General features: G+C 36.0%; 1 long non-coding RNA gene across 9 annotated transcripts; it reads left to right on the top strand.

The window, feature by feature from the left end:
• The first annotated feature begins 12,322 nt into the window (after window positions 1–12,322).
• Window positions 12,323–20,949, top strand: LOC102663861 (uncharacterized). Of its 9 annotated transcripts, none has more exons than XR_003267004.2 (10): window positions 12,324–13,041; window positions 13,822–13,953; window positions 14,252–14,329; window positions 14,488–14,559; window positions 14,671–14,774; window positions 14,943–15,068; window positions 15,281–15,368; window positions 18,779–18,969; window positions 19,378–19,719; window positions 20,709–20,949. It is a non-coding gene; the product is annotated as an uncharacterized lncRNA (long non-coding RNA). The 9 variants fall into 9 exon arrangements; XR_414283.4 differs by having other exon boundaries at window positions 12,324–12,810; window positions 12,950–13,041; window positions 14,671–15,068; XR_005891386.1 differs by lacking the exon at window positions 14,943–15,068 and having other exon boundaries at window positions 12,325–12,690; window positions 12,950–13,041.
• The last annotated feature ends 6,630 nt before the right edge of the window (window positions 20,950–27,579 follow it).

Here is a 27,579-nt window from a genome sequence, read left to right on the forward strand (position 1 = left end):
TCTTCTCCTTCCTCAAGTGGAAGTGAGGGTGAAGCCAAGGGTGATGAGCATATTGAAGAGGTTTACCCCTATGAAGAAGGTGATCGTCTAATGGTGAGAAGGCTCCTTGGGAGTCAATCTTGTGACCTAACCCAAACCCAAAGAGAGAACATCTTTCATACAATATGCAAGTTTTAAACAAAAATTATTCTCTCATTGTGGATAGTGGGTCTTGCTGCAATTGTTGTAGAACAAGGTTGGTATCCAAGTTGAGTCTCACTATCATTTCCCACCCAAAGCCTTATGAGCAAGGGGAAATGATAGTCAATCAACAAGTAAAGATACCATTTTCTATAGGATACTATTGTGATGAATTTTTATGTGGTATAATCCCTATGGAAGCAGGGCACATTTTCTTGGGTAGACCATGGCAATTTGAGAAGAAAGCAACCCACAATGGTCTCACCAATGAAATAACCCTCACCCATGGAAGCAAAAAAATTCAAACTTGTTCCCTTGACACCTTCACAAGTTGCTAGGGATCAAGCACAAATAAAACTCAAATGGAGTGAGGAAAAGAATAGAAAAAGAAAAGAAGAACAACCTTTAATGGTTAAGGAGGAGTGTAAGGAGGTAAGTGTCTCCTCCAAGAGGTTAGCTAAGAAGAAAAGTCATTTTGCAATAAAGACAAACATTAAAGAAACTCCTCTTCTTAGACAACTTCCACATCTTCTCCTTTGTAAAAGGAAACTTGTTAGCACTGCGACACCTCTTGGGCATAAGGTTATTCCTCAAGTAAAGGAGTTGTTGGATGAGGGTTTGGTTCTGTCGCAACCTAGCCTTTGACAGGAGGGTGAGGTGAAATAAAAAAGTGTGTCTTCTCATAAAGAAAACGCGTGGAGTCACCACCAACGTTTATTTAAGGAAAACGTTAGAGAAACCAAAAAGGGGTCTGCGAAATTTGAGAATAAGGGTTCGGGAGTTGTTTACGCACATGGAAGGTATTAGCACCCCACGCGCCCGTCACAAGGGATGACAACCTTTAATCGAGTATGCAAAACATGACTTCAAAATTATGTATTTTCCCTTTTTATGTTTATTATTTTTTTGGGGTCGACAAGGGTGTTGCCCTTGCTCTTACGTATCCTCAAGTGCAATGAGGAATTCAGACCTACGTAGTTCTTTAAGTCTAAAAGTTTGTGTGTTAAATTGATGTTATGTTTTTTGAAAGATTGATTTTAATTGTGAACAAAAGTCGTTAAGGGCGTTGGACCTTGAAACAATGTTTTAAACTTTGAAAATCAGGGAGAGTCGTTAAGGCGTTGGACCTTGAAGTGACCTCAAGTGATATTTGATAAAGAGAAAATAGTTATGAGTTGGTTTTATCTTGATTTTGTTTACTAACTTTCAATCTCTTTAAAAGATGACTTACATAACTAATGATCGGTTAAAATTTACTTTACAAAAGGAAAGACATTTACCGATGATAGAAGAAGGAGATGAAGATACAAAAAACAAAAAAGAGGGCCCACTAAGGGTGCATAGACTGTATCTAAATCGTTAAAACAAATACTAACTGAATGACGAACGAAGAACACTGAACGAAGAACGATGTAGAAGTCGATTACGGTCGCAATTCAGTAGCACCTCGGCCTCATTTTTCTCTTCTTTCTTCTTGTCTATGATTTCTCTCAAAATCTCTCAATGCTGAACCTTGGAACCCTTTACTCAGCCTCCCTCACGCCTATTTATAGCAAAAATGGCCTTAGGGGACATGGCAGCTCGCCCAGGCGAGTTGTTGCTTCATCCTGAAGTAAGCTGACTCACCCAGGCGAGCTGGTTCCTTCACCCCTAAGCAATTTAGGGGCCCAAGCGAGCCAAAGGCTGGCCTGGGTGAGCCAGGGTCTAGAAAAACTCCCTGAAATGACCCCTTTGCCCTTCCCTTTTGGTATCTTTCGCATTCTTGATCAAAACATCGAATGATCATTTGTTTCGCATTGTAATTGGCGTTCAACACCGTAAGTCGACTAGCAAGGATCAAAAGATCAACAAACGATAGTCCTTGGATGAAATTAGGGTATGACAATTGGCCCTCTTTACTTATCTTTTATTGGAAATAAAAGGGAAGTAAAGATAAGGACACTAATTTCGTTCAAGCGATCTTGCTATTTGACCGAGTAACTAGCAAAAACCAAGTGAAACCGAGAAAACATGAGGACATTGAAGTTCTATAGAGTGGAAGACATCTGAAGTTCTTCTTTTTTCTTTTTCTTCTCTTTTTTATTCAAAGCATAGAACAGAGGACATCGAGTAGTCTGAAGCACAAAGACAAGGACATTGAGTCCTATAAAAGACAAAAGACGTTGAAGTCTATGAAATGTAAATGAAGACATTGTAGTCTTTTTAAAGCATAAGTGACTGAAGACATTGAAGTCTTTTGAAATGTAAATGAAGACATTGTAGTCTTTTGAAAGCATAAATGACTGAATACATTGAAGTCTTTGAAATGTAAATGAAGACATTGTAGTCTTTTGAAAGCGTAAATGACTGAATACATTGAAGTCTTTGAAATGTAAATGAAGAAATTGTAGTCTTTTGAAACCGTAAATGACTGAAGACATTGAAGTCTTTTGAAATGTAAATGAAGACATTGTAGTCTTTTGAAAGCATAAATGACTGAAGACATTGAAGTCTTTGAAATGTAAATGAAGACATTGTAGTATTTTGAAAGTGTAAATGACTGAAGACATTAAAGTCTTTTGAAATGTAAATGAAGACATTGTAGTCTTTTGAAAGCGTAAATGACTGAAGACATTGAAGTCTTTTGAAATGTAAATGAAGATATTATAGTCTTTTGAAAGCGTAAATGACTAAAGACATTGAAGTCTTTGAAATGTAAATGAAGACATTGTAGTCTTTTGGAAGCGTAAATGACTGAAGACTTTGAAGTCTTTGAAATGTAAATGAAGACATTGTAGTCTTTTGGAAGCGTAAATGACTGAAGACTTTGAAGTCTTTTGAAATGTAAATAAAGACATTGTAGTCTTTTGAAAGCATAAATGACTGAAGACATTGAAGCCTTTGAAATGTAAATGAAGACATTGTAGTCTTTTGAAAGCATAAATGACTGAAGACATTGAAGTCTTTGAAATGTAAATGATAGAGGACTTTGAGTCCTATGAACGCATAAAGATAGAGGACATTGGGTCATATGAAAGATAAAGGCAGAGGACTTTGAGTTCTATGAAAGATAAATGCGAGGAATTTGAGTCCTATGAGAGATAAAGGTAAGGACATTGAGTCCTATGAAAGATAAAGGAGAGGACTTTGAGTCCTATGAAAGATAAAAGCGAGGACTTTGAGTCATGTGAAAGATAAAGGTGAGGACTTTGAGTCCTGTGAAACAAGCCAATAGGTACTAGTACCAAAGGGCTCAACCTTATGAGAAAACAAAAGATTGACTCTTTGAGAGGGCCTCTGATCCTAAACTTAAAAGATAGGACATTAGATTTGGGAAGTTGGTATATAAAGAGAAATCTATGAACTTATAGCTTAATATGAACATGATTTTTGGGATGCAGATGCATGCAACCTTCATCTTGAAATACAGTAAATGCAGGCTTTGTAAACAATAATGCAATGCAATGGAAAAATTGTATAATGTTCATGACATTCTTTCCTACTTTTGTGATTTGATTTTGATTTTATTTTTTTTCTTTTTTTTTTGGAAAACACAAATTGACTGTCTCTTTCTGAAAGACGTGATAACTCATGAGACCTCATCCTATCTTCTTGCAAGTCTCTTCAGGGATTCCCTCAAAGTGTATGTTTTGTTTGATTTAGTCACTTGACAATTTTGGAGTGACGGCAATGGAGCCGTTTGACATTTAATTAATCAACCGAAATATTGATCCTAGGGCTCATCTTTTTTTTTTGTTTAAAAAACATTGATTATTCTGCACAACAAGAGAAATATAGGGCTTTAGGACCAATCGCATGCACCACTGAAGTATTGCAATGGATTGTTACACTTTGGTATATGACCAAGTGAAACTTTCTTGATTTAAGGTCATAGAGTGATGCCATGGGTCTGTTGATCCCGCTGAAACTTGATGACATGGGATGATCCCGAAAGAACTTATACAACAAAGGTCATCCTTGGATTCAAAAGGAATTCTAAGGAGTCCACATGAACGACTAACATCAGATGTACCCTACTACCACAATTGTCTTTGGGTATTTTCCACGAGCTCCTGGTCGAATGAGTTTTCTTCTCAAATGTGCAAGTGCGAAACCTTGAGGATTCTCTTTTTTTTCCATATATTTTTCAACAATCTCAAGCGTGTGAGGGTTTCATTCCAGAATCCCAACTTAAAAGCAAAATTAGTCATTCCTTGATCCACATGGGCTTGTAATGTGGTCAGGGGTAAGAGGGCTGCGAAAGAAAAGATCAAAGAGGCTCAAAGAGTGTTTAAGGGTTATATTGAGTAAGAACCTTGAGAGTCTTGCTTGTACTTTTGTTCCTTTCAACTCTTGGGTTGGGCTCTACTCCTTTTGTCTTATACATTAATCTTTTGTTGCACTTTTGTGCCTTTCTTGTAAAATCTGGAGAACTTGGTCTCTCTTTTTCTCTTCACTCACCTTTGGCGGATTTTATTTTCTTTTTTCTTTTCATTATTTCCCAACTTCATGCATGTGTTGTTTGCATTGATCTTCCCGCTAGTTTAGCGGTGATTCCTACTCAAGGTTTCTATTTTTCTTTGACTGCTTTTTTTTGGTGTTGTTTTTAGAAAACAAATATGTTTTTGCTCAAAGGGGGTAGCAAAGGATAAACTAGTGTTTGGGATGTTGAAAGACGACCATGTGTCATTTCAAATCTTGTCTTAGATTCTTTTGTAGTTTGGATTTTGGAACAAAACCTTAATAGCACGCCCCTGATTATTTTTTCCCTTTTTTATTTTTTATTACCCTAATTTTGCCTAGGCCGCCCTTTCGGGTTCTCGACCTACCGGGTAAGAACTTTTGATCTACCCCTAGGTTTGCTTGAGGCTCATGCACGATGCCTCTCATTGCCCCAGTGTAGGGCTCTAAGGTATTTATTGTTGTCTTTTGTCACGACCTTGTAGCAATGAAAAATGAATGAAACTGTACAGATTCTCAAAAATGAATTTTCAAGGACGAGAAACATTTAAAGGATTTTCAATTGACAGATTAAGTCGAACAACTCTTGTTCTTGATAACTCACTTTTCTCTCAAAAAGAAAACTTTTAAGTAATGATATAATGAGATCACATGAATGTCTATACTTTCATTTGAAACACAGCCAATCAAACTTTTTTTTTGAACTTTCTACTTTACTCGTCGTTTACGGCACCCTCACCGAACATGAAGAACGAGCAATTTCTGATTGAACAGACTTGGAAGTCAAACTTAGAAGCACAGGTCGCTTGGGCAAACAAACCATTGGCTTACATTCACATTCCAATGAAATTTAAATAAGCAAAGATGTAATTGAGAGAATGAGAGACATCAAATTTATCCATATTATTAGCATTGTGACTGTTGTTTACAGTAATGGCATAAACTTGAAAATCCTAATGAGTCATTGGAGACATCTAACAACAATTTTCACATTGCCCCAAGCATCATACATAGTATTGCTTGACAATGTCATAATTCATGAGCGATTCTCCTCCTCGAATCTCAACCAGCCTACATCAATTAGACTTTGCACCTTATGTTTCAGGGTCATAAATGCTCAATGGAATGCCCCGGAACTTCTCCATGATAAACACATGTTGCATTCGAGTTGTATCCTCAGAAAAATGGAGGTTGAGGAATCTTTGCTGGGATTATAGCTACCATTGCATTATTGAGTAGATATGGGAGTAAGTTAGCATACAACACCAGAATTGGGGTGAATTCTACAGGCTTCTTTTCTAGAAAATTCCTTCCCCGGTTGGTATTTTGGTTTGTGTTAAGGGTGGTGTTTGGTATTGGATATGCGGTAGGCGGGCTTTGTGGCTGATTTAGGTATGACCTTTGTGGATGATTGAGTGTTCTTGGTTGATAGGGTGGTGGGTAATGAGAAGGGCTGATATTGGATAAGTATTGATATTGTTGAGCTAGTAGGAAATTTGGTCGTGTTGGGACAGCAGTCACAACATGGGTTCCTCCCTCCTTCTCATTCTCTCCATTTGCCCCAGGCTTCCTATTCATTAAAGCAGGATAATCAAATTTGCCTCTTCTCAGACCCACTTCGATCCTTTCGCCAACGAAAACTAAATTAGCAAAGCTTGAAGGCATGTAACCCACCAACTTCTCTTAGTAGAACACTAGTAATGTGTCTACTATTATTGTTATCATCTCCCTCTCCATCATTTGAGGTGCTACTTGAGCTGCCAAGTCCCTCCACCTCTAGGCATATTTCTTGAATGACTCATGCTCCTTCTTGCATATGGTTCTCAATTGCATTGTATCTGGAGCCATGTCAGAGTTGTATTGATACCGCCTGATGAAGGCAGCCATTAAGTCCTTCCAAGAATGGACTCGAGAAGGTTCCAGATTAGTGTAACAGGTGATAGTTGCCCCGTTAAGACTTTCCTGGAAGAAATGCATCAACAGTTTCTCATCTTTCACGTACACCCCCATCTTCCGACAATACATCTTTAGGTGGTTCTTAGGTCAAGTAGTCCCCTTGTACTTATCGAAATACAGCACCTTGAACTTCGGAGGGATGACGACGTCAGGCACTAGGCACAACTCTGCCATGTCAGCAAAAGCATGATCTCTGCCTCTTTCAATGGCCCTCAGCCTTTCCTCTATATGATTGAATTTTTCCCTTTCCACCATGGCAAGAGGGACTCTTCCCACTGGAAAAGGCAAAGGTTGTGGTTGTGGGTGGTACTGAGGGCCCCTCGAGGTGTTTGGTAAGGGTACACCACCAAATGCTTGCCCAACTTCAGTGGCATGTCCAGGGTAAAGCTCAAAGTTGACTAGAGCATGGTCATGAGGTTCTTCACATGCCCCCTCCATGGGCTAAGCAAAATGTGCATGCCCCAACTGGGGTTGCTGGCTTTCAAGGGGAACAAGAGTGAAGTGGTCGGCATTCTCGTTGGGCACCTGTACAGCATTGGGTGGTGCATAGTTGGGAGGCAAGCCGTATGGTGGGAAAGAATTCTTACTCTGCACAACCTGGGGACCGCCTATACTTCCCAATGCTTCTCCTCCCTAACCTACCATGTCCGAGACTGGAGGATTTACTTGATTGAGGCCTGATGGGTGAGTCGGGTCTACCTCAGTTGTGGCACTCGTAGTGGCAACTGCAACTGCATTGCTTTCCATTACTTTCTTCATGCTCAACATGACCTCCATCATGGCGGCCATTTGGTCATTCATGGCCTCCATGTCTGCCTTTATCTATTCTTGCACCTCTTCTATTTCACTCATTACTCTAGCTCTGGCACGTGTTCGGTAAGGTCGTCGTAAAGCGCATTCTTTCCTTTTGATTACAATGATTATAGTTCTAATTTCAAGGAAAGAATGCAATGAGCAATGCCACCAACGTGAAAAGAAAATTAAGCATGGATGTATGATGCATTGTCGAAGTATTGCAAATTTTACACATGACATAGGGTTGAATCAATTCAGATTTTCATTAAAACAACATTGTTCATCACATATTGTCAAAGTGAAATTGGAAATAAAACATGGACATCAACAGTCCTTAATTTTGTAAATTATTTGGCTCAATCATGTGTTGGAAGTAAACAAAGAAGCGATGTAACTCGATCCATCTTCTACCCCAACTTTTGCAAGCTGGTTACTTCCATACTTGACCTTGACTTGATGAACCTTAAAAACATGTGCTTGGTTCAAACCCATAATCCAAGGAATAGAAATCTTGATTGTCAATACTTCAACAATGTATCATGGAGATGAATGACTAGGGCATACTTATGCTATGCATGGCAAATGTAAACATGAGATTGACATGAGATGCTCGAAGAACCACCATTTCCTAGTTAACCATGCATTAGGTACCATGTTCACATGATTTTCAATCATTTTGTAAGAGAAATGAGTGTATAATCCCAACATGCTTGGTTTATAGCCATCATCATGGTACCCAACACATGTAACTAAGAATGTGGTGTGAACTTTCATGCTTCATTGTGACCTTCTTTTTGTTCTTTCTTTCTTTTTATCATTTTGTTTTTGTTTTTTATTTTGCAGAGGAAAATGCAAGGATCATGCATGGGTGAACATAACATGCGAACGATGAGAGTAGAATGTATGCAGTTGGCAGAACAAAAGCATGCTAAATGAAGATGTATGATAATGCATTGACTCATGAAAATGTAATGCATGAATATGATAGATGATAAATGCAGGAATGATATGTCCATTATGATGCCATGAAGAGATGCATGATGCGATCAAGGAACAAGCCAGAGTGAGTTTTCTATGTGCCCCCTAATTTAGGAACTTAATGGAAAGGATCCAAAAGTCCACTTTTAGTGATAATTCACAAAGCTGGTTTCATGTAACTTTACTAGCTTTTAGAGATATCATCCTCATAGGTAATACATTGTGGTGATAGGGACTATCAGCGACAATGCATCACCAAAAGAGGAAAACTCTAGAAGAGGCTTCACTGTTATCAAGCGAGTCAGAGACCCAACATGACCACAGATCGACCTCCACTCCTTATGGCTCACAAAGACCAAGGTATAGTGCCTAATATCTCAATGTGTGTGCGAGGTGTAGGTGCCATGTGTGCGTAGAAAAAATATTTCTAACTATGAATGTAATCAATAGACAAACACACCAAACACAACAACGTAGCAAAGGTTATATGGACAAAACAAAAGATAAAAGGGAAAAGGGAAAATAAAGAAGTCACGATAAAACATTGCACATTGATCGAATGGCTTAACTCTCTAACATTCCCCAATGGAGTCGCCAACTTTCGCAACCTATCCTTCGATGGGAGGGCGAGGCGAAATAAAAAAGTGCATCTTCTCATGAAGAAAACATGTGGAGTCGCCACCAACGTTTATTCGAGGAAAACGTTAGAAAAAACAAAAAGGGGCCTACGAAATTTAAGAATAAGGGTTTGGGAGTTGTTTACGCACGGGGAAGGTATTAGCACCCCACGCGCTCGTCACAAGATTCGTTAGGGTGTTGGACCTTGAAGCGACCTCAAGTGATATTTGATAAAGAGAAAATAGTTATGAGTTGGTTTTATCTTGATTTTGTTTACTAACTTTCAATCTCTATAAAGGATATGATGACTTACGTAACTAATGATCGGTTAAAATTGACTTTACAAAAGGAAAGAGATTTATCGATGATAGAAGAAGGAGATGAAGATACACAAAACAACAAAAAGGGCCCCTAAGGGCACAACAAACACGAACCGGATGACGAACGAAGAACACCGAACGAAGGATGATGTAGAAGTTGATTACGATCGCAATTTGGTAGCACCTCGACCTCGTTTTTCTCTTATTTCTTATTCTTCTCTCTGATTTCTCTCAAAATCTCTCAATGTTGAACCTTGCAACCCTTTACTTAGCCACCCTCACACCTATTTATAGCAAAAATGGCCTTAGGGGACATGGTAGCTTGCCTAGGCGAGTTGTTGCTTCATCCTGAAGTAAGCTGGCTCGCCCAGGCGAGCTGGTTCCTTCACCCCTAAGCAATTTAGGGGCCTAGGTGAGCCAGAGGCTAGCTTGGGTGAGATAGGGTCCAGAAAACTCCCTGAAATGACCCTTTTGACCCTCCATTTCAGTAACTTTCATATTCTTGATCAAAACATCAAACGATCATCTGTTTCACACTGTAACTGGCATTCAACACCATAAGTCGACTAGCAAAGATCAAAAGATCAACAAACGATAGTCCCCAGATGAAATTAGGGTATGACAGGTTTGTAAGAGCTTAAATCCTTGTGCTTTGTTGGTATCCAAAATAGGAATTATTAGGCACCAAATCCTTAAGATAGGTGGTATGATGAATGTGTTGAGTGGTGGAACCCTCTTTTGTAAAATCACTCATGCACCCAACATCTTCATGATTAGCATACATAGAGACTCTTTAGGTAGGTTTCTTCTTATTTTTGGTTTCAATACAAACCTAGGTGCTTATATGGGACACCTCAGGTTTATTGTACTTTTTGGTAGGAGTAATCAACATGAAAATATAGAAAAAAATGTATGTTTTATTGCATTACTTTCCTTAATTTTTTAAATAGTGATCAAGGGGTTCCCACGGACCCTAAGAGAATAAAGGTCATTCCTGAGTGGCCCACTCCACACGTATAAGGGAAATTTTGAGCTTCCATGACTTAACAAACTTTTACAAAAGGTTTGTCCCATATTTTTCTATACTTATATCACCACTCAATGAGTTGGTGAGGAACCATGTTCCCTCATGGGCAGATACCCAGGAAAGGGGTTTTCAGAGCTTACCCTACTCTAACATATCCAACACCACTAATATATATGTTTTTATTCTTTTTACAGGTGTTGAGGGAAGAAGCCCAGAGTTTTAAGAAGCTCTGGATTTGAGGTCAAATCCTTTTTAAGAGGGATGGGATGATGCAACCCTACCCCCCAAGGGCATTGGATAGAAGACTCCAAGAAGATTGGGCCAGAGATGCAGGAGAAGGCCCTAGGGTTCTTATGAGCCTTAAGATAGATTTTGAGCCCATGGGCTAAGTATGAGCCCGCTTATCTTTGTACTTATTAGATTAGGGTTTCATTTTTTGAGCCTTGTGTTTAGAGCTCCATAGTGTAGGGAGGGTACCCCATAAGTTTAGGGTATCCTAGTAATGTAGGATTTTTCAACCCTTGTATTTTAGGGCACCTAGACTAGTTTTTGTATTACGGGTTGTTTTCTAATTTCACATGCATTAAGTGCACTATTTGAAAATTTAATTGAATTGGGAGAAGCCTAATCCAATTAAATTTCAAACCAGCCTGAGGGGGAGGTGAGCATTTGCTTGCTACACCTCATTGCCACATCATATAGTCACACTTTGTGTATGTCCTTCATGCTTTACATGCCCCATGACACCTAACTACACGTAGTGGAGAATCTTGGATTAGTGGGTTGAACCATTGCTGCAATTCACTAATAATAATTAGTGAAATATTGGCTCCAAATTTGGCTTCACAAATTTAAATTCAAATTCAAGTGAAATTTTAATAGAAAATCAAATTTCCCTCCAATTTTGTGTGACACTTAGGCTATAAATAGAGGTCTTGTGTGTTCATTTGCAACTTTGATCATTTGAGAAATTAGACTTCAAAGTTTAGACCTCATTCTCCTTTTTCTCTCTCTCAAAATTTTGTTACCTTCTCTCCCTCTACCTCCACTCATCTTCTCCTACGTTCAAGCTCTTATCCATGGCTTCCTTTGGTGGTGAGCTTGTTCTTGACTCATCTTCTCCTAGAAGTGGCATCTCAAATCACCTTTCCTCCTTCTCCATTCCACTGCCATTGATCTTCGAGAAGCAAAGGAGTCCATTGATGAAGAAGATCCAAGGCCTACAAGCTCTACATGGAGCTGCATTATGTGATATCAAAGCATCTTCATCTAGGTGATGTTCTTTTGTTTCTCTATCTTTTGTTCAGTCAATTCAATTTAATTCCTCATTCTTCATCGTCTTCTCCATGTATCTCCTCCATTGTCTTATGGTTTGGTGCTGTTTAGAGTATATTCAAAAAAATAAACTGATTAAATATTAGATCTACACTTGTTCTTGCATTTCTGTGGTTCAAATTTTATAGATCTACTCTTGAATCATGTTTTTGTGTTGATTTTAGGTTCTATCATTTTTCAGTCATAATATTCTTGTGCTGAACCTTTAGATTTCATTTTTCTTGCAAAATATTGATTAGAAAAGAAAACACAAAAATTTAAGTGTAAATCACTTCATTCATGTTGTCTTAGAGTCATGTTTAGTCATAATAATTATCACATTATGTTCTAAGTTTATGCTGAATTTTAATTTTGTTGATTGAATTCTATATACATTTGTTCATGAATTCTTACAATTTTTAGCCTATCATTTGAATTTTGGGTCTAATTCATGGATGTTATTTAGTTCATAACATGTTCTAAATCAATTCCTAGATAGTCTTGTTGTTGAAATTTTCTTGTTTTTCTAAGTTTCCTATATGATGCCTATGAAGAAATTAAGTTGTGGCTTGATCTGTGAATCAAAGTAATTCTTAAGCTATCTTGAATTGTGTTATCCAAGACAATTATGTAAAACCGCCATAGTTTTCGTTCCCTCTAATTACAAAATTGCCACCACATTACCTTTTAAATTCGTAGCTGACCCGTGCTGCCATCTTCTCCATAAAACCTACATTCCGCTGCATCCTCTTTGTTCCTCATCCCTTCATCCTCTTCTCCACAAATGAATATACTTTTTAGATCTGTTTTTTCCGATCTGTCATTCGCCGTTCTGTGTTTTGCGTTTTTGTCTTTTGGTTGTCGTTTAACTTTTTTTTTTTTTGTGATTTCTTCGTTTTCATGTAATGGATTTTCTCTTGTTTTTGATACCGAATCTGTTTTCATTTCATTTTGATTTTTTTTTGTGTTCTGGCGATTGAAGTTTTTGTGATTGTTTTTTTATGTTCGAGTTCAGAGAAGCAGTTTAAGAAGGAGCATCCTAACAACAAATCTGTTGCTGTTGTGAGTGATTTCGCCTTATTTTCACTGTTCACGTGAAAATTTGAAGCTATTTTTCTGTTCTTAATCGAAGCAGGGTGTACAAAATTCTGTGATAAAACAGAAATCTTATTATTCCTACCTGTTAGTAACATTCATTTACTTAAAACTTTCGAGGATGTTTCCAGATGTGTTGTTCATGCTTAATATTTTCTGATTTTACTAAAAATCATATAAAAAAAACTTTTTAGATGTTCTAATAGAACGGATTCTTGTTTATCAGAAAAAATTATGCAGGCTGTGAAGAAGGGTGATACTATTTTTATCGGAAAATACCTATTTACTAGAAGTGAAACAGCTTCCGTATGGCTAGAGGTAATGCAATCTTGGATTGACTAATACAATCTTAATGCATGTAAACATATTTTATTCAGATTAAGTGATTATTTTAATAAATTCGGTTGTGTAAGTTATTGGAATACCTTTCTTTTGATCTTCTTAGGCTATGTAATTCAGTTATAGGCCAGTTATTATACTACCAAATTTGGACAGTCAGAGATGCTCACTGAAATAAGTTACCCTTAAGTAGATTACTATGCGTCACAATTGCAGGTCAATAAGATACTCGGTATATGATTATTACAATTTACAGTGCAATACAATTCCCTAACTTAATACTTCTATTTATAGTATACTAGTTTCCACGATTCCGATCGCAACTGAGATTGTGATGCTAATAATTAGTTCAAGTACTAGTAGCAAGTCCAAGCCATACCGATACTATACCAATGTCTTAATTTGTTCTTCATCAAAATTACATATACAGAATATGTAATTTAGATTCAAGTTTTTGATGGTTTATCATTTCTAGCAGGCATTGCCATATATTGTTTCCATTTTCCTCTTTTCCCGCTTTACCTCTTTTTTCATTCTTCTATCTTTATTTGTTCTTAGTCTATTTTAGTTCTGTATATTTGAAGGTTTGTTCTGCATCAAATATTAGACTTGCCACATGTATGCTGCTTTTGTGCAGTTAGCTTTGTAGCTAGGAGCATTATATGAAGCAGAGTGCAAAAAGAATAATGTTGCCAGTGCAAAGTCAGAATTATTCTGTTTTATTATTGTCACTCTAGTAGTTTTTGCTTCACAATGCAGGTCAGTGAGGAGAAAGGTGAGGATGTCACCTGTCTGGTAAAAATGACTGCTACATTGTCTGGATCATTGTTTACTGTACATGTCTCTTAGATTTGCATCGATCTTCCTACTCTTGCTGATAAAGATAAGGAGGTAACTAACAAGAACCTTGAGCGAAAAGTAGTGAGACTGACATAATGTGATCAAGTTGCCAAATATACTTTTTGTTTGGGAATGAAAGCTTCAATTTTTATCTATATTCATGGGGAGAGTAGAATTGTATTTTGTTATTGAAATTATAGCTTGAGTTGATTAATGGCTGAAAGTATTGAATTTTGTTATAACTGGTTAGAGTTTCCAAATTTTAAGTCATGAATGGCAAGTACCTTGTTATTATCTTGTAATTTTGTAAATCAAAATGTCCCTCTTTTCATTTTACTCATTAACTTAGGTAATAAGCACATGGGGTGTTCGAAACAATATTGACTTCCTTTCATTATATACCCGACACGTTGAAGATATTCGTCATGTAAGGAATATTCCTAATAAATTTTATCTTATCTCTTTTATCACATGTCTTTCCCTTTTCTCCAATATTCTTCCTGATTTTATTTCCAACTTCTGAATTTTCTTAGTTTTCCTTAGCATTGAAAAATAAAAAAAATGGCAACATTTTTCATTTTGCAGGCGCGTGAATTTCTTTCTAAATTGGGTGACCGTAAGCAGACACATATTTATGCAAAGATTGAAAATACAGAGGTAAGTAAGAAACTTCATGATCTTTTGAATAATGAACTCTCTGCTTCTATGACAAAAAATTGCAAGGTTGTAGTGTGCTTAATCGTGATTCTTAAATATGTCTTTCTTCAGTAAAATTATTATAGGGACTGCAGCATTTTGATGAAATATTGAGAGAAGCAGATAGCATCATCCTCGCTCGTGGAAATTTAGGGATAGAACTCCCATCTGAGAAGGTCAACATTTACTTCAAGACAGAAAAATCCAATGTTATATATATGAGATATTTCCATTTTGTTTAGATGTATTCTTCAGCATGAAGGAAGAATTATGTCTAGTATAAAACTATACTACAATCTTCCTTATATTATTTATGGATTTGACAAGTTTTCTTATTCCAAAAGGCTGCTATTTACAAGTGTAACATGGTTGGAAAGCCAGTTGTTGTTACACGTGTTGTAGACTCTATGACTGATAATCTAAGACCTACTCGTGCTGAAGCAACAGATGTTGCCAAGCAGTGTTGGATGGTAACTTCCTTTTTTGTTATATTTGGTGAATCCAGTTTGATTTATTTTGATAATGATTGCAATACAGAATTGTATACAGTCTAGCATTTAATACATGTGCATGATTCTGTTATCATTAATATTCCTTTAGTTCATTGTGTTTGTCACATTATGCACAAGTATGCCTTGCACCTTTCATGTCTAATTTTGTTTTCCACTTTCTTTTTGATCAGGAAGTGATGCAATTCTCCTTGGAGTAGAGATCCTGTGGGGACAATACCCTGTAGAGACCATTTCTATAGTTGGAAAAAATGTGTTGTGGTAAGTTTGTGCTTTACGTTTAAACAAATTCCTATAACATTTTTTACCATGAAAAAATTTTATTCATGTCACTCTTGTTAGGTATTTGGGGTAAATTTCTCTTTCGTTATCTTATAAAAAAATTCAATTTTGAAATTATAAAAATTTTCTCATTGTCTAACCATCTATCATCACATGTCTATAGTCTTAACCAATCCTGATACATAAATAAGTTAGAAATATTTCTAAATATTATGTCATCTCTGGTAATAAATATATTAATCTCCCCTCAAAATAAGCAACCAATACAAGGAGCCTTGCCTTCCTCATTTATTCATATCTTAAAGTGCAGAAAAAAGACTGGGCCATAATTATCAACGCTGCACAAACTTCAGTGCAAAGTTCATGTATATTCTAGCATTTCTTCTAATTCCTCTATCCTTTTATTCAAGTACTATAAATTATGGTTAATTATCACTCTAATTGATACTCTTAATAAGCTATGTTTGGAAGCTGCGATACAAAATAATACGTACTAGTGGAATGAATAGGATCATTTTGGGGATAAGATCTTCGTGTGAAACATTTTTGGGTGATACAGTAAGTTAGTTAGGAGGGGACCTTTTGCACGACTGTAGAACTAACTTTCCATGCTCTTAAATTAGGTGATTCGGAGTGGGGAACAAAATAAACAGTAATTTTTTTATTCTTTTATGTTAGTTATTACAAGAACCACATAAATCTATTAAAAATTTATTTAATTTCTGTAGAATGTAAACAAAACAAAATTCAATTAGGAATAATAATCGACATGACTCTTAAAATAATTAAGGTAAAAGTTATCAAACTTATCATATAATATACATATCAAATTGTAATTTGGAGAATAATGTTAAAAAAATACACTATCAATACATATATACTATTTACTCTTTTAAAGATTTAAGTACCAGTGTTGTTAGTTAAGAAGAAAGATGGGATCATGAGGTTGTGTGTAGAATACCACCAGTTGAATAAAGTGACGATGAAGAATAAGTACCATTTGCCTAAAATAGATGACCATATGGACCAGTTGGTTAGGGCTTGTGTGTTTAGCAAGATAGACCTTATATCAGGTTACCATCAGATTCGAATGAAGTCTAAGGATATTTCAAAGACTGCTTTTGGGACCCGTTATGTTCACTATGAGTATCATCTCATGCCCTTTGGTGTGACTAATGCCCCTGGTGTGTATATGGATTACATGAATAGGATCTTTCACCCCTATATTGATAGTTTTGTGGTAGTATTCATAGATGATATTTTGGTATACTCCAAGACTAGAGAGGAGCATGAAGAGCACTTGAGGATTGTGTTGCAAACCCTTAGGAACCGACAGCTTTGTGCTGGGTTGTCCAAGTGTGAGTTCTGGTTAGATAAAGTTAGTTTCCTAGGACATGTGATATCCCAAGGTGGTATAGCGTTAGATCTTTCTAAGATAGAAGTTGTTCTTAAGTGGGAGAGTCCTAAGTCTATGTTTGAGATTAGGAGCTTTTTGGGTTTAACGGGATATTACTAAAGATTCATAGGAGGCTTCTCAAAGTTAGCCTTGCCTTTGATTAAGCTAACTCATAAAGCTCAAGCTTTTGTGTGGGATGCCCAGTCTGAGCATAGTTTCCAAACCCTTAAGGAAAAGTTGACAACCACTCTTGTGTTAGTTTTGCCTAACCCAAGAGAACCCTTTCAGGTGTATTGTAATACATCAAAGATGGGTTTAGGAGGAGTGTTGATGCAAAATGGTTAGGTAGTGGCCTACGGTTCTAGACAACTCAAGGCTCATGAGATGAATTATCCTACCCATGATCTGGAGTTAGCTGCTGTATATTCTGCTCTTAAAATGTGGAGGCATTACATGTTCAACTCCAAGTTTAAAGTGTTTAGCGATCATAAAAGTCTTAAGTATTTGTTTAGTCAGAAAGAGCTCAACATGCGTCAGAAGAGATGGTTAGAGTTTCTTAAGGACTATGATTTTGAGCTTAGCTATCATCCTGGCAAAGCCAATGTAGTGGCTGACACCTTGAGTAGGAAATCCCTACATATATCTTCCTTGATGGTTAGAGAGCTAGATCTCCTAGAACAATTTAGGGACCTTAGCCTTGCGTGTGAGGTTACCCCAAATAGTGTGAGATTGGGAGTTTTGAGGATCACCAGTGAGTTACTTGGAAATATCAAATAGGTCTAGAAGACTGATCCTTTTCTAAGGACTCAGTTAGAAGCTATAGATTCAGGGAGAGATAGTAGTTTTAATATTGGATCGAATGGAGTCTTGAGACTTCAAGATAGGATTTGTGTTCCCAATGTGCCCGAACTTAGAAAGATGATCTTAGAGGAAGGTCATAGGAGCAACCTAAGCATCCACCCTGGTGCTACCAAGATGTATCAGGATCTGAAGATAATGTTTTGGTGGCCCAACATGAAGACAGAGGTTAATAAGTTTATGTATGCGTGTTTAGTCTACTAGAAGGCTAAGATAGAACATCAGAGACCTTTAGGTAAGTTACAACCCTTAGAGATACCCCTGTAGAAGTGGAACAATATCTCCATGGATTTCGTTGTAGGACTACCTAGGACCCCTAAAGGTTTTGATTCTATTTGGGTTATTGTTGACAGATTCACTAAATCTGCACACTTTATCCCCATCAATATTAGGTTTTCCTTAGAGAAGTTGACCTCCTTATACATTAGTGAGATTGTCAGATTACATGATGTGTCGTCTACCATAGTGTCTGATAGAGATCCTAGATTCACCTCTAGGTTATAGGAGAGTTTGAACAAAGCGTTAGGAACCAAGCTTAGGCTAAGTTCACCCTACCACCCTCAGACTGATGGCCAAATTGAATGGACCATTCAGTCGTTGGAGGACCTTTTAAGAGCATGTGTATTAGAACAAAAGGGGAATTGGGAGTATTTTCTGTCGTTGATAGAGTTCACCTATAACAATAGTTTTCATTCTACCATTGGCATGGTTCCCTATGAAGCTTTGTATGCTAGAAGGTGTAGGACACCCCTGAGCAGGCTAGAACCCAGAGAGAACCTCACCTTAGGACCTAAAGTGGTACAACAAACCATTGAGAAGGTCAAGTTGATCCAAAAGAGGATGAGGATTGCTCATAGTAGGCGGAAGAGTTATCACGACAAGAGGAGGAAAGACCTAGAATTCGAGGTTGGTGATCATGTATTCTTAAGAGTCACCCCATAGACTGGGGTTGGTCGAGCTTTGAAATCCTGAAAACTCACACCTCATTTTATCGGTCCTTTCCAAATTCTCAAAAAAGTTGATTTTGTGGCATATCAAATTGCATTACCCCCATCTCTTACTAGCCTTCACAATGTCTTTCATGTTTCTCAAATCCATAAATATATTAATGATCCTTCTCACATGGTCAATTTAGATGTTGTTCAAGTAAAGGAGAATTTGGCACATGAAACATTGCCCTTGAGGATCAAGGATATGCGAACAAAGCACTTAAGAGGGAAAGAGATTTTGTTGGTTAAGGTAATCTGGGGAGGTGCATCAGGAGAAGAAGCAACGTAGGAATTAGAAAGTCACATGCAGAAGCCTATCTAGCCTTGTTTCAGTCAGGTAAATTTTGGGGACGAAATTTCTAAAAAGGATAGGAGAGTTGTAACGCCCTGAAATTTCAATAACTGAAAATAGATGTTTGATGTTTTTCTTGTGTTATTTGATTACTTGATTAATTTGGATGAGTTAAGGTATTGTGTGAATTAGCCATGTGTGATTTGCTTGATGTGGATGTTGAGTTATGTGGACTTTTATTGACTTAGGTTGAAATTATAAGATTTCAAGTTTTACCTAAATTTTTTCTACTAAAACCGCGATCCTAGATTCGTTAACTATTGGATCACCTTCATATTTTGACTATATTCTTGCAACCTAATTCTTCATTTTTTGACCGCTGGCATTTGTCATATAACATATGGAGTATGAGATATGATATTTTCACCAAAGAAGTAAAATTTGTTGGTGCAGAATTCGCCTCGGCAAGACAAATTTCGCCTAGGCAAATTTGAGTTGGATCAGCTTGCCCAAGCGAGTCAAATTTCACCTGGGCGAGTCTTACGGTCTACAAATACGTCTAGCAACATAAAACAACCATTTTTACCTACATCTCTTCCCTTGAACCCTCCCCCAACAACCCCATCCTCTACCTCCACCACCACTTACCACCAGTGATCGCCACGAGCTGCCTTTGCTTGTCGTTGGACCACCACATGGAGAAGAAAATTTTAATCAGAGTGGAATCTTCAAAACTCATTTCGAGGATTCGGTAGAGAACGAAACCTCCAATCCTCCCTTCATGGTTTCTTCGAGGTAACCGTGATTTCTAAGCCTTCTCCTAGTTAGTTTGAGCCTATCTTTGCATCTCTTATGACTTGGGTACCATTATTAGATATTTTAACACTTCTTTTAATTTAGAATTTTCCTTAAAATATCAGTCTCGTGATATTATGGATTCTTGTTGTATGAAGTTTATGCTGCCAGAAGACCTAGGGAATGTGAATCCCATGCATGAATTTATATGTATGTATCTGGAATGTGATTGCTTGTGATGTTGATGATGATGTTGAGATGAGATGATATTGATCTTGACAATGATATTAAGATGATATGAGATGATGTCATTGTGATGATGTATGTTGTGTATGTACATGGGGGGTGCAGTGACCATGTTGGATATCCCTCGAGGGAAAAATAAAGTGTTTAAAGAGTTTTAAACATCCCTATAGAAAGAAGGGGATGGCTTAGAATCTTTAACTATCCATGGTCAGTGCATTGATGATGCTCATGTTTCATACTTCATATTGCATGGAAATAGTATAAACTTTGTCAGTTAGTACTCGTAGTTTTTCATGAGGAAAAATACTTGTACTTCGGGGCATGCCACTCGGTTTGGAACTTACTTGAGACTTGTGTTGATCACCATGGGGGGTGTGGGAGTTGCCTGTGCATAACAGGGTGACCTTGACACTTGTTGCCTACTTTTCCTAAGTGAGAGTGTCATGTGGACACGCTTAGGCTATTTCCTGATAAATGGTACCCCATTTCATTTTAGAGTTGAGTCAGGTACATGCATCATTGTGAGCATAATTGATTTGAATTATGGAAAAGTTGATGACTAGTTTGTTAAGTGTACATTGAACCGATGGGTTATTGAGAATAATTGTGTTTATTGTTAATTTTTTCTTGTTAATCATTGTCATTTGGTGTTTGTCGATCTGTTATGATAAACTCACCCTTGTAATTTTTGTACCGTGTGATTGGTGCATGTGATGATCTCGAACTTTCTTTCATGGGAGCAGATGAGCAGCAATAGGTGACTTGGAGGGAAGTCTTTTTTAGAGTCGCCAAGCCAATGTGATAACGTTGGAATTTATTTTGGGGGAAAATTGTGTTTTGTTATCAACTCTTCCTTAGTTGGTTCCTTGACTCTTTTTTATTGGGCATGTATATCCCAAGTTTAGATATATGTAAAAACTGAATTATGTTCTGACATTTGAATGATGTATAGTGGTTTAATATATATATATATGCATGTATGTATGTATTTATTTATTTATTCATGTGTTTATGCATTGTTTGTTGGATGTATATTGCAAAAAATTTACTATCATTTTCATAATCAAATTAATGGAGCTTTAACTTCAAATTGAAATGTCACATTTTATAGTTAGTGATATCGTAGTGACGAGGTGGGTTGATACACGTTCAGTGGATATTTTTCCTCTCTGCGCTCTTTCTTTCACAACTAGGAACTTGATTTTAATGTGTTTTGACTTAGATGAACTTTTGTTATTATTGGAATATAGAACTACTAATTTATTGTCACAATCTAACTTTAGTGGTCTTTCTATGTTTCCCAATATGCACAGCCTAGTGGCAAAATTTTGCCACCATATTCCATGATTGGATGCCTCAAAACATGCTATAAATTATGCCTCTATGGTGGAAGTAACCACGATTGTTTGTTTGAAACTTTTCCATGAAATAGTTCCTCCTGCCAATAAGAAAATGTAGCCTGAAGTGAATCTTTTACTATCTTAACATTCAGCATAATCAGAATCAGAATATATCGTGGTCTCCAATTGATCTAATTTATGATTGGTTAGCAAGTAATCTTTTGTTCTTTTCAGATAGCACATAACCCACTTGCCAACCACCCAATGATCCATTCCAAGATTACTCATGTATTTTCCTAGCATACCCACAATGTACACAATATCTGGACGTGTAAAAACTTGAGCATACATAAGACTCCTAATAGTTTATGCATATGGAATCTTTTGTATTTCTTTAATTTTAAGGTGATTCTTAGAGCACTAACTTAGGCTAAATTTGTCGCCTTTAGTAATAGGCGTATTTCCATGTTTGCAGTTCTGCATGCCAAATCTTTTTAGGACTTTCTAAATATAATTCCTTTGTGATAATCCAAGAATACCTAAAGTGCAATCTCAATGTATTTGGATTCCTAATAAAAAAAAGGTTTCACCAAGACCTTTCATCTCAAAATTATTTGATAGAAATCTCTTGGTTTCATTCAATATGCCTATATCATTGGTGGCAAGCAGAATGCCATCCACATACAAAACTAGGAATATGAATTTACTCCCACTAATCTTTTGATACACACAATTATCAACAATGTTTACCTCAAAACTAAATGAGATAAGTACTTGATGAAATTTATGGTACCATTGTTGGGAAGCTTGCTTGAGTCCATAGATGAATTTAGTCAATTTGCAAGCTATCTTTTTTGGGTCTCCCAACTCAAAGTATTCAAGTTGCCTCGTATAACTTGTTTCATCAATGTCACCATTGAGAAATTTTGTCTTGGCATCCATCTGATGAAACTCAAGATCAAAATGTGCAACTAGTGCCATGATTTTCCTAAAAGAGTCTTTAGTAGAAACTAGAGAGAAAGTCTCTTTAAATTCAATCCCTTCCTTTTGAGTATATCCCTTTGCCACAAGACAAGCCTTATATCTCTCCACATTACCATTTGCATCCCGTTTGGTTTTAAATATCCATTTAGACCAATGGATTTTATATCTTTAGGTAGTGAAACGAGTTCCCAAACTTGATTGTCTTGTATGGATTTCTACTCTTCATTCATTGCTTCAATCCATTTTCGAGAGTTAGTGCTTTTCATGAATTGATGAAAGTTTATCAGATCATGTTCTTGAAGGAACACAATGTAATCATCTAGAATTGAATTTTTCCTTTCTCTAATAGATCGTCATAAAGGCACTTGTTGTTGAGGTTGTTCCATATGGATTCGTTCAACATTATCTTTGTTGAGGTTCCAAATTTACTTCTTGAACAACTATATGTATTATAACTTGTGCATTGTCAGAAGTAACAATAGGGGATAGGTTTACGAATTAAAATCAATTCTTCCTCAAAAGTAATGTTTCTAACCTTATTTCCCCCCAAACTCAACATCCTGAAAAAATTGTGTAGTTCTCGTCTCAAATATAGTCTTAAGTGTGGGATCATAAAACTTATAGCCCCTAGAGTGTTCGGAGTATCCATTAAAGTAACTACTAATTGTTTTGGTGTCCAATTTCTTTTCCTTGGGCCTATAAGGTCATGCTTCAGTCAAACATCCCCAAATGTGTAAGTGCTTAAGACTAGGCTTTCGCCCTGTCCAAAACTCATAAGGTGTTTTAGTAGTTTCTTTAGTTGGCACTCTATTCAAAATGTAGGTTGTTGTCTTTGATGCTTCTCCCTAGAGTGACTCAAGTAGGGTATAATTACTTATGATACTCCTTACCATATCTTGAAGAGTCTGATTTCGTCTCTCAGCTACACCATCATGCTAGGTGGCCCTGGCATTGTGTACAGAGGGATGATTCTTTATTCCTTTAGGAATTAGCAAATGGAGCTAGATGTTGTTCACCTGAACCATCATATTTATTGTACTATTCACCACCACAATCAGATCGAACATTCTTAATTTTTTTGTTAAGCTAATTTTCTACTTCAACTTTAAATATTTTGAACATGTCCAAGACCCCTGATTTTTTCATGAATCAAATATAGATACCAATATATTGAGTAGTTTTCTATGAATGATATAAAGTATTGTTGGCCATTCCATGAAAGCTTAATAAATGGTCCACAAATATCTGTATGTATCAATTCTAAGACATCATAAATTTGATGGGAACCTATTTTCTTAGCTTTGGTTTGCTTACCTTTGATACAGTCAATAAAAACATTAAAGTTTGTAAAGTCTATATCATTCAAAATCCCTTTAGACACAAGTCTTACAATTCTTTGTTTAGAAATGTGACCTAATCGTTTGTGCCATAATTATCATGAATTCTCATGATGAATCTTATGCTTAGTACCGCATGAAGATGTATGCAAGGTTTCATGATAAGATGCAATTGTCTTAAGTAAGAATCAATTATCATAATGTAACATCTTTCATTACAATAATAAATCATATATAAATTTGGTAAAGATTAAATTTCCAAAGCTAAAAAGGTCTCAAATCACACTTCAAGCATATTAAAATAACCAATATAATCCATTTTTGTATAAACTGAATCATCAAATCCAATACTCGAATAAATACTAACAATCCTAAATAAGAACACAATCAAATCTATTCAGCCAAAAATGACCCTTTATTCTAATAAATACTAACAGTTCTGAAATCAAACTAAATAAATGAGATAGTAATTCTTTAAGCCTCCTTAGTCCCACTAATTTGGTCTCCATGCTCTGAAAATAACACTAACTAATGAGATATATAATCTCAACGAATAAAACACACAATATAAAATATTTCGCAAACAATGTTTGTTCTCAGCCAGCATGGCAACTGGGAAAATCAACCATGGTATCCATATTCTTCTAAAATAATACTAGTAATAAATATCTTAAAATAGTAGTTTTCTTATAGATAGTATAACATCAGCACACATGTCTTTTACATAACCATTAATCATTGAAAATATCACAATCAATCTACACACACTAAATTAATCAAATTCTATGGCATCCAAGTGTTATATGGAGATATACTCCTTCATTGAAAAAGTTACTCCAATCTCAATAATGTGGAGCACTAGCTCAATCTCGTGAGGAGATATACTCTTTCCTAAAAAAAGTTACCTCATTCTCAATAATGTGGAGCACCAACTCAATCTCATAGAGATATACTCCTTCCTCGAAGAAGTTACCTTAATCTCAATTAAATGGAGTAGCAACTCAATCTCATGTGAATATATACTCTTTCTTCGAAGAAGTTACCTCAATCTCAATTATGTGGAACACTAGCTCAATCGCATGTGGATATATACTTCTTCCTTGAAGAATTTACCTCAATCTCTTGTAATGTGGAGCACTAGCTCAATCTCATCTGGAGATATACTCCTTTCTCGAAGAAGTTACCTCAATATCTTGTAATGTGGAGCACTAGCTCAATCTCATCTGGAGATATACTCCTTCCTTGAAGAAGTTACATCAATCTCTTGTAATGTGGAGCACCAGCTCAATCTCATACTATCAAACAATCATATATTGAAAACACGACATCAAACATATCCCAATTAATTAAAGCAACCAAGAACTTATCACAATTCAATTGATTATAAACACACACCTCACAACCACGGTCCATCTCAATTACTTAGAATATCCCAAATTCTTTATGAAAAAAATAATCTTCAAAGAATATATCATGGTGGTTTTAAAGGAAAATAATGTGTTTTACTCAACTCTTAAAGACCTTCTTAAGCCTCTGGACTAAATGTTCCCACTGCATATCCTATCGTCTTAGGACATTCCCTTCCTAAGCACTTTCACTTTTTCAACTATTTTTATCTCACTTTCTTCTTTGTTTCTACGTCTCTCTCTAGTTGATGTCCATTGATTCTTCTAAACTCTATTTATACTGATTTCTAGCAATTTTAATTATCTACTGTTGATTGCATCTTATCTTATCTTATTTATCTTATATATAAATATAAAATAAATCTAATATCTTATCTTATTTATCTTATATATAAATGCAAAATAAATCGAATATCTTATCTTATTTTATTTATCTTATATATAAATACAAGATAAACTAATATGTTTAAAAATAGAAGATAAAACAACTATTCTTTTTTGTTTTATCTAAACTATATATATGTATTTTCTATCTTGTTATTTTTTTATAATGAATATTATTATTATTTTTGGGATGTTACAGATAACATATTAGAGAACCAGTGCCTATAATATTTGAATTTTTATATAATACAAACTTATTGTTTCCAAATGAACAAGAGTAATCTGATTTGTCCAATACAAAAACAAAAACAAAATTTTGCCTAAATGACGGTACAATAAAAGTATCTATCAAATCCAAATAATATTCAGTTCCTAATAACAACCTAAAATGAGCAATTGTTTCTACTTCTACTGACTTGACATCTCCCACATAAATGTATCTTTTAATATCAATTGGCTTTTGGTAGTTCAAGCAACCCAGCATAGAAATACTTATGTGAGTAGTAGTGCGATAATCTAACCACCAAGTGTTTTTAGATACTATAGCTAGATTAACTTCACAACCAACCAAAGTAAGAGGTATACTTTTCTTTAAATGCTAGGTATGATACATGGGGCAATCCTTCTTTTGATGTTTAGATTTCCTACAAAAGAAACACTTATCCTTGTCAATGATAGGTTTCTTTTGATCTGAACCACTTGCAGCCTCAAATCTCTTTCTCTTTTTGCCCTTTTCCTATAGAGGTGCTTGCCAAATTAACACATTTAGTGTTATCGTGCTTCAATCTTTCTTCCTCTTTCACAAGGTAAGAAATAAGCTCATTAAGAGTTCATTTTTTTCCTTTTGGAAATTATAACTTACCTTGAATTGACTATATTGCACAGGAAGAGAATGCACTAAGAGGTCTTTAGATAGTTCAAGCTTGAGTCCTTTAAGCTTAGAAACTATATGAGACATTTCCATGATGTACTCTCTAATTTTTTTCCCGTTATACTTTATGGAAATCAAGTGGTGTAGCAATGTACTTGTTTTTGCCTTATCGCTTTTTTCAAAGCATTTCTCTAGTTTATCAAGGAAATCCTTAGCATTGGTGATCCCTTCGGTCATTGCACCCCTTAAGGATTTTGGAATGCCACACTACAATCTTGGTTTTTATATTTTGTTGAACAAATGGTCTCAGTTATCTTAAGAAGGGGGGGTTGAATTAAGATAACAAGAATTATTCCCCAATTAAAATTTCACTCTCTCTTTTTGGATTAACAATGCACCTTCAACATGAATTACTCAAAAGACAATTCCAAATAAACTTCTTTCAAGCCAAAGATAAATAGCAATAAATAAAAGAAGTTTAAGGGAAGAGAGAAATGCAAACTTGATTTATACTGGTTCGGCCACTTCCCGTGCCTACGTCCAGTCCTCAAGCAACCCACTTGAGATTTTCCACTCTCTTTGTAAAACTTTTTTTACAATGTCTGAATCACACAGGGACAACCTTTCCCTTGTGTTCAGGAATCCTTTACGACAAGAGACCCTCGGTCTCTTAATCCCTTTTCAGAAGTAAGAAGAAGAGAAGAAGAAATCTCTCTTGAAAGAGATAGATTGTACAATGAAGATCAATCACAATTCCTTATTGAATATGCAAGTGTTTGACCAAGGAATCTTTGAGAGGATAAGACATTTCAATTCAGAAAACTCTCTTAATCTTTTGAGAGGATAAAACTTTTTGGGCAATGAAAACTCTCTCACAATTCGTGTTTCCAAGTCACATATAAATAGACCTTTGATGGCCATTCATAAACCATTTGAATAGATGTGACTCTTGGAAGTTATTTTCTGGAAATCTCCTTTGGTAATCGATTACAGGATTTGTGTAATCGATTACAGGTTTTAAAATTTTAATTAAAACGTTTATTAACTACTGGTAATCGATTACCAATATTGTGTAATCGATTACACAGTCTAAAATTTGAATTCAAATTTTTAATATATGTTGTAAACCATTTTGGCCACTGGTAATCGATTACATCCTCTGGTAATCGATTACCAGAGAGTAAATCTCTTGAAAAACACTTTTTAGCTTAAATTACTTGGCCAAACCTTTTGCTATATCAATTAGGAATTCCCTTCCTAAAATACTAGTGATCATCTTGATGTTGTGTCTT

This window comes from Glycine max, chromosome 5 (assembly GCF_000004515.6).
Source record: "Glycine max cultivar Williams 82 chromosome 5, Glycine_max_v4.0, whole genome shotgun sequence".
Classification (NCBI taxonomy): Eukaryota; Viridiplantae; Streptophyta; class Magnoliopsida; order Fabales; family Fabaceae; genus Glycine; species Glycine max.